The following is a 7,715-nucleotide window of genomic DNA, read 5'->3' as shown; positions in this document are numbered from 1 at the left end:
ACATCTGCCCTGCGCACCCATTTTTGGCTGTACTATCAATCAGGATAGGTTTCAAACCGTACAACTTTAACTGAAAGTTAGAGCTTCTCTTTTCATATGTTTGTTTTTTCAAAAACCCACTTTTTCCTATGTGTATGTGGGTGCATGTTATTTATTAAAATGCATAATTGTCCTAATGGTCACCCGGGGTGCAGGCGTGAACCAATAAATATAAAATAGAGTATATTCAATGATAACATTAAAATAAATAAATTTTATTATTTTTAAAATTAGTCAGCAATTTTAAAACCAATAAATAAATAAACACAAATAAAAAGTGGGTTTCTCTGCAATACTTCAAACTTAAAAAATTACAAGGTCGGTTACTCTGAAATACTTTAAACTTAAAAAAATAAAAATAAAAACAATTATTGTGAACACTATCCAAACCAGGAAAAACAGACAAACATATAAAGACACAATCAAGAAAGTAGAAAGGCTGAAAGGATGTCTACGCACCCATTTTTGGCTGTCTAAAGCCTATTGGACGAAATTTTTTAAAAATAAAAATAAAACATATACTCTATTATTTTCTTTTACATGAAATTGTTAATTTTTGATTTTTTTTATTAGACAAATTAACTCCACATTAAATCAAACTTAATGTTGGATTTGTTAACAAATCTATTAATTTTTAAAAATAATTTAAAATTTAAATAATAAACTTATTAATATCATAAATTTATGAACAAAAATTGATTTAAAACAACTCTAATTTTTTTCTTCTATATAACATTATTATTTCTTGATTGTTTTTTCACTAAGCAAATAAATCTTAAATTAAATAAGATAAATTCATTATCAAGTCTAATAATTTTTAAAAATAATTTATAATTCAAGTAATAAACTTATTAATACCATAAATTTATGACTCTCCATTTCAATCTCCATTTTAATATTGTAAAATCTCAATAAATAAATAATTTAATTTAAATAAATAACCATTCAATAAATTAATAATCTCCTCTAAATAATAAAAACTTTTGTTCTTAACTTGGATTTGTGTGACTTAAATTCACCCTCTCTCTAAATAATGATAAATTTAAACAAATATAAATAATCATCTCCTCTAATTTAATAATCGCTAAATTTACTTTCAACGGTTAATTATTTTTAACAATTATAATCCATATACAACAAATTTAAAATATAATCTAAAAGTGTTTTTCAAGTTTTGTCGAACTTATAATTTTTCTCTTGAAACAATTTTTACACTATAAGTGTTTTCTAGAAACACATACACGTAAAAATTTTAAGTTAATATTTATTTTGTACCATAACATTAAAGGTCGAGCAGAGGGTTTGGTCTGCTCTCATATTTATGCTTGTAGAAAAAAATATGGTGAGCTTAAAAATTTGAAATGGGATTATGGTTTAGGAAAAAATGGTAATCTTAAAATTTGATAAAGAGAGCCAATAATAAATGAAAGACAAGTAGACAAGTAGACAAGTCATGAGGGAGGGGTTAAATTATTATTATTATTATTATTTTTCTAAATAAGGGAGTACATTGAAATTTTGAGAGGTAAGATATATTTAACCAAGACTCGAAGGGATAGGATTGAAATCGATATTGACGTGGCAATAAGTGCCATCCACATCTGTAACTTTCTGTTTTCAGTCCTTTTACAAATATTAAATTAATCTGTGAAAAGCGGTGGTCCAATCATAGTTTGTGGGATTGGACTGATAGTGAAGTAGAATCTTTTCAACGACTGGCGGATGGCTGCTGAAACCTTCCATGCAGGAAATGGTTACCGTTTATATAAACACCAGCTTATGCCGTATTTTTAGCACCAACTTTCCACCATGAATGTGTTGAAGCGAGTGATGACGTGGGTCTCCATCTCACTCTCTCTCTGGCTGATTCTCGTAGGAGCACGGAGGGTTAATAGCGGCTACAAGGAGGCGGTTGTAATGGAACGGGGCCCCGTTCCCCCGTCCGCTTCTTCCTCCTGCACGTACATCGGGGGTGACAATCGAGATCAGTATCGGCCCTGCCCCCCATCCACTCCATGACCATGATATCATGCGCAGTGCGCACCCTACTCATATATATATATATATATATATAATGAAATTATCTATTTTGTGCTTTCAGCAAGAAGGATGATGATGATGATGATGATGATGATGATGATGATGAGATGATGATGATGATGATGATGATGATGATGATGATGATGCCGCCGCCATGACTTCATCTGCTACTTTTAATATATATATATATAAGGAAACTATGGATTGCTTTATGTTTTTTGCTTTGAACAAGAAGTATGATCAAGGATGACGCCATGCGTTACGATCAGTGATGATGGCATGCGCTTGATGTGCTGCTTTCATCACTCCTCGGTATATATTTATATAAGTTTGATGATAATGAAACTATGGATTGTTTTATGAGATTATCTATTTTCTGCTCTAAACAAGTATTGTTCGTTTCAAATTTGTTTTGGTTGTCTCGTCTGATCAATTACACAAGTGATTTCAACGCGCCACAGAAACGCCATCTATTGTCTGCCCTAAACAGGTATTGTTGACTGGTTTCAAATTTGTTTTGTTGTCCCGTCTGATCAATTACGCAAGTGATTACAACGCGCCATAGAAACGCCTGGTATTAAAAAAATACGTGCTTTTCTATATATATATATAATGGGAGCTGTGAGCCTTTCCTCGGCAGCTGGAGTTGGAGACGGGAGTGCTTCCTCCGGAGATCTGAGGGTTTCCTTGTTCAGTTGAATTTCTTCCAAAAATTTGAGCAGGAAAGGTAGATCCATCAAGGAAAAGGTGATGCTGGCCGTGAATTGGAGGCGGCGTCCATCTTTCCCCTCTCTCAACATGTATACAGGTATGCAAAATTTTCCTTCGTTTTCTTTTCTCTGTTATTCTCTTCTGGTTGATTTGTACCTTCTGATTGTACCAAAGTTGAGATCGGCGTTTCTAGATCTGCAATTTTGCAGGCGTTGGGCTTCAAATTGCTGTTGTAATTTGTGTTTTTTTTATTTATTTATTTATTTATAATTCTCTTAATTTTTTTTAAATGGAAAATTGAGATGGACAATATTTCTGAACCCCCAGAGCAATCTAGATTGTCATTATCTCTTGTTTGTATTGTTGAGGGCTCACGTTACCAGAATCACTGCAGTTGCTGATGTACTCGCCTCCTCAATTAAAGATTATACTTCTTTCCATTAACCTGCAAAAGATGTCCGAACAGGGGATCCGGACACACCCTTCGATGCCTTTGTTAGTTTTGTTTTCTAACATTGTGATATTTTTATGGGGCCCTTCTCCTTCGAAATGCTTATCTTCTCTGATTGGGTAAGGGCTTTTTATAGTGCCAGGAGCATTGTCCCTTGGAATGGTAGAAACACTTTTTGGCTGTCATAATGATGCTTAGAGGGTGGTAGAACCATCGGGACAACTGTTAGAGATTGCTAGATGGATGATTTGTCGTCATCCTTGTCTTTTTGCTCTGCAGACGACTCATGACAGGTCGTGGCAGGTTGCCTGAAGTGACCCAGGAAAGTCCTGTCGAGCATGCTTTTGGGAAAATGAATAATGATTGTCTGCGAAACGCGGTCAAGACTCTTATTTGAGACGCTAACCACTGAGTCCAAGCAAGACATTCCGACAGGGGAGGTGTGTTTCGCATGTCAGTCCCATGGTTGTCCTAATAGAGGGTTGGACGTGTCACGTGTCAGTCCAGGTGTGCATCCGGACAAAGGGTTAGATGTGCCACATATTCAAAGGAGAAGTGCTTTGTGAGGTCGCCATATGTACGCTTAGGGGTGGTCCAGTATGTTGCTGCTTGATGTGATTCATGGTATTTTTGTTCTCATATTGAAACTGTCCAGGTCGATTACTTTACACCTTTATAATTCTGTACCTGGTCTAGAATCTAGATGCAGAGTTGGGTATAGATTTTTCTTTTCTTTTAGTCTTTTCCGACCTACTCCTTTCCTACGCCTGGTAATCTGGTATGGAATGGGTCTGAATCATTTCAAAATGATGAAATATGTAAAAAGATTACCAGTAAACAAAGGCTAAATATATATTGGAATTCAAATTCTTGGGCCAAGTATATATATATATATATATATATATAATATGTAGCAATCCCATACCTTGTGTGCATGCCTCAACCGCCTCAACTTGTTTATCATGTGCTCTCAGTCTCATATACACCTTTTATCACGTGCTCTGCACATTTTTCATGTTTACTGTACACTGTTTCCATGGTATATAAATTACTAGCTTCGGGTTTGGATGGATAAACAGTTAGATCTGGCCATATTTTCTTAAACTTGTATTTAAAAATTGGTTAAAATTAAAAAAAAAAAGTGTCATTTAATTTGAAGTTCATTTTTTAGTGAGAAAATTTATAAAAATATAATTATGTTAAAAAAATATTAATCATTATAAATCAATTTTTATTCATAATTTTTTAGCATTAATGAGTATTTTATTTGAGTTTTAAATTATTTTTAAAAATTATTAAACTTATTAATAAATCCAATAAATTAAATCATATTTAATTTAGAATTTATTTGTTTGATTAAAAAAATTAAAAAATGATAAAAGAAACAATAGAGTCATTTAAGATCTATTTTTGTCCATGAATTTATGATATTAAATGATTTATTATTTGAATATTAAGTTATTTAAAAAAAATATTAGGCTTAATAATAAATCCAACTCATTAAGTCTTGTTTAATTTAGAGTTTATTTGTTTAGTGAAAAAAAATTGAAAAATAATAATTATATATAAAAAATAATAATAAAGTCATTCTAGACCCCATAGATTTCTAGTATTAATTGGTTCATTATTTGAATTTTAAATTATTTTTAAAAATTATTAGGCTAGTTATTGAATTCAATATATTAAGTCTTACCAAATTTGGAGTAATATATATAGACAATTAAAATAAATTTTGGTGTATGACTTATTAATGTTATTGAATTTCATGACCTTTTAATATTAATTAAATCAATTTTTTAGTTTTAAATTATTTTTGAAAAATAATAAATTTTATGTATCAAATACAATTTAATTTTAAATTTATTCTTTAATGAAATTTTTTATTCAAATTAAAAGAAATTAAAAAAAGTAATTTAAAAGAATATCATATTTAAAGATTTTCGATATCTATATTAGATCCTAGAAAGAGAAAGGGAATGATATCATGTTCAATTTTATTTATTTTTTAAAATTTTTTATGTTTTATTTTTATTTTAAAAATGGGTGAAAATAATTTTTACTTATTATTTAAAAAGTGTTTTTCATTTCACTTTATTTTCAAAAATTATCTATATTAGATCCTAGAAAAAGAAAGGGAATGATATCATGTTCAATTTTATTTATTTTTTAAAATTTTTTATGTTTTATTTTTATTTTAAAAATGGGTGAAAATAATTTTTACTTATTATTTAAAAAGTGTTTTTCATTTCACTTTATTTTCAAAAATTATTTCTAGATATCAACAGCAAAAAGATATTAATTTTTTTTTTTTAAAAAAAAAATTCAAAAAATAGAAAACTATTTTTAAATCACACGACAAAATGGACTCTTAATTTCAATATGTTTTAGATGAATTAAACCAGTCATTTAGGATTGTTAATTTAAATTTAGAGTGAAGTAATATGTGAGTCTATAAAGTTTGCATTCATTCATCTAACAGAATTTAAATCCCAACTCTGGTTTAGATCCTTGGCATAAGATATTATAGGAAAATTAAAGTAAAATATATTGACTTTAAATATGTCAAGTGAAACACGATATTTAAGAAACTTTTTACTCAAAAAAAATGAAGAAGATAAAATTTCAATTGAAGTCATGTTTTGAATTGTAAATTAAGATTTATCTTATCTATAATCTTTCTCTACATTCAAATATTTAACTTGTTTGTTTGTTCTTGATTGTCATTTAGATTGAGGCTTGAAAAGTGTTATCTTGTAATTTAAACTGTTAACATTAAGAAGTGTTTTAATCTTGGAATACTCTTTGATCAATAAGAAAATAGATATCCATAAATTTGATTAAATTTGCTTGTGTTTTTTATTCATCGTTGTCTCTTTAAAGGTGCGTGTTCTTGAACCCAGACCCTTTAAAGGGGTGCAAAACACTAGGGATATGGAGCAGTATTTTGGTGCTGCACATATCCTTCTGAACAAGCAAGTGACCCTCATCACCATGTATCTCTCTAGAGATGCAAAATCATGGTGGCGCACAAGATCGAATGACAATACTGAATTGGAAGGCCAAGGATCAACACATGAGAGACCTAAAAAAGGATTTGAAGGATCAATTCTTTCCCACAAATGCGGCTTGGATGGCACATGAGTCCCTTAAAAGTTAAAAACAATCGAAAACTGTTATGTCAACGAGTTCAGCTTGCTGATCCTCGACATCAAGGACATGTCCGAAGTTGATAAGTCGTTCAACTTCATGTTTGGGTTGTAAGGATGGGCCCAAACGGAGCTGATACGCCAAGGAGTGTAGGACTTGGCTCCAGTCTTGGAGGTAGCAGATTGCCTAGTTGATTATCGATCAGATGTTGTCTTCTACGAGTAGAAGGGGAAAGGGTTGGAACAACAGCAAAGACAAGTCAAAGAAGGGGAATCCAAAGCCTCTAAGAAGAATGGAGACAAGGGAAATAGGGCTAAGATAATTCCAGGCCAAGTGGAAGAGTAGTCCACCATAGTGCAAATAACCAAGACAGTGGGTTGTTTCATTTGCAATGGTTCGCGTCCGACCAAAGATTGTCCTAAGAAGGAAAAGCTAAATGCCTCGGTGGTAGAAGAGGGAAGTGACTACAGTGAGTTGGAAGTCATTCCACAAATGAACCCTCTTCAATTGTTTAATGTGATTCAAGCAAAGCAAACCCATAAGGGGTTGATACACGTTGCGGTCAAGATAGGTGGTCAGAGCGTCGAACTCTTTCAAGTAGGGGTGGGCTTGTCGGCACCCATATCGTTGCCCAAACACAAAAACCACTAAGGGCCTCATGGGTAAATACCTTGCATCCATGGGGAAGCCTCGAGGAAAGAGACAAGGTGATGAAGGGCTTGTGGCATTAGAAAGGCAAAGTGTCACAACACTTGAGCGGGTGCGAGGTGTCGCGCACAGGTTGTGCACATGGGGCACGCACACAGCAATCGCACGCATGGGCTACGCGCATGAGCAGTAACCATGCGCACAACAAGCTACACACATAAGCAACATAAGGATTGGAAATTTTTTATTTTTTTAATTATTCAATAAATCCATTATTCATCTTCAAGTATATGTGATGTCTCTTCCAAAAACATCTAAAATGGCCTGAAATGCTCCTTAAAGGGAGGAGGGGATAGGTGACTCAAGGTGGCATGGATGTAGCCGCAACAGGGGCCTCAGTGCAAGGCCTCCAACACGAGCAAGGAACATGGGGCAAGCCTCGTTGACACCCACATGTAGGCTCCACAATGTGTGGTAGTGTGCAACCCGTGGCCACAATGGCACGAGGTGTGATGCAGACTTCCCTCCCGACAGTGACACAAGGGTGCAATGCCTTGGGCAAGGCGTCTTGAAGAGCCATGAGCATAATGTCATGGTTTGTTGCTTGGATGCAGCAACAATGAAGCTGAATCAAGGCATGATGCAAGGGCTCAATGCCTTGTGCATAGATGAGGAGTCA

The 7,715-nt window shown here is 33.1% G+C and overlaps 1 long non-coding RNA gene across 1 annotated transcript; it reads left to right on the top strand.

The window, feature by feature from the left end:
- Window positions 1-2,242: 2,242 nt before the first annotated feature.
- LOC132253417 (uncharacterized) lies at window positions 2,243-4,108 on the top strand. Its single transcript, XR_009465263.1, has 2 exons — window positions 2,243-2,887; window positions 3,521-4,108. It is a non-coding gene; the product is annotated as an uncharacterized LOC132253417 (long non-coding RNA).
- The last annotated feature ends 3,607 nt before the right edge of the window (window positions 4,109-7,715 follow it).

Source organism: Vitis vinifera, chromosome 19 (assembly GCF_030704535.1).
Source record: "Vitis vinifera cultivar Pinot Noir 40024 chromosome 19, ASM3070453v1".
NCBI lineage: Eukaryota > Viridiplantae > Streptophyta > Magnoliopsida > Vitales > Vitaceae > Vitis > Vitis vinifera.
The sequence above is the reverse complement of the archived record's forward strand: the minus strand, read 5'-3'. Positions and strand labels throughout refer to the sequence as shown.